Raw genomic sequence first — 980 nt, forward strand, 5'->3', positions numbered from 1 at the left:
AGCTTGCCCTGCTGATGGGTGGGTCGCTTCCCCTTCTCCTCCCTCCTTTCTGCTAATTGCTACATTCCAGGAGGTTGAGATCAGGCCTCCCCCGGTGAGCTGAGATGGCTGGGAGCAGATTCAAGGTAAACACTGTGCTTCAGAGGCACTGGGGAAGCCTTTGGGACACGGTGGCATGGTGAGATGGCAGTTGGGATGAGAACCAGCCTGACATCTCCATCCCTTGAACCAACTCCGTCTCCAAGAGCCAGGTTGATGGCTCCAAGGACATCTCTCTCAGTTCCTCCTATTCCGAGGGGTTGTTGCCTCTGGAACGGCCCCACCGATGAATGCCTCGAGGGTGGAGCTGAACCCCTGCGGTGTCTTGCCCACAGGTTCGGCCTGGCAAGGTTTTGGAGCTTGCCCAGAGACACAATTTCAGTTCACTTTTTTCTCACCAGAGCTGCTACTGCATGAAGCATTTGCTAAAGCAGCAGGTCTGGGCTCTGGTGGAGAGCACAAGGGGGCAGGGCACTGGGAGTCCTGCTCTTGCCCCAGGCTCAGGGGGGAGGTGTGTCCCAGGACTGGAGCAGGAAGCCAGCCAGACCCTGGGTCCTGCTCCCAGCTCTGCTGCTTCCCCGGGGCCCAGCTCTGTGTCTTCCACAGCAACAAACAACAAGGTTTTGCTGCTCCAGGTCCCAGTTGGAGACACCTCTAGGACATCTGGCTCTGAGTGGGGCCTCAGTCTCCCTGTCTATAAAATGGCAATAAACCTATACCCCCTCCAAAGGGGGTCCTAGTATGATTTCCAGGTGCTCAAACCCCAAAGGCTTCAGGGACCACTAGCAGGGACCCCCTCAGCCAGTACAGGCCCTGCAGGTGCCATCCTGCCAGGCAGGCCTGGCTCAGAGCCTGCACAGAGCATCTGGCCTCTTCGCAGCTCTTCAAGGCCTCCACAGGAACAAGGCTGCCAGGAGGAGGTGGAGACAGCAAGCTTTGCT

The sequence above is a fragment of the Crocodylus siamensis genome, chromosome 6, assembly GCF_052110815.1.
Source record: "Crocodylus siamensis isolate JL-2025a chromosome 6, ASM5211081v1, whole genome shotgun sequence".
NCBI classification, from domain to species: Eukaryota; Metazoa; Chordata; order Crocodylia; family Crocodylidae; genus Crocodylus; species Crocodylus siamensis.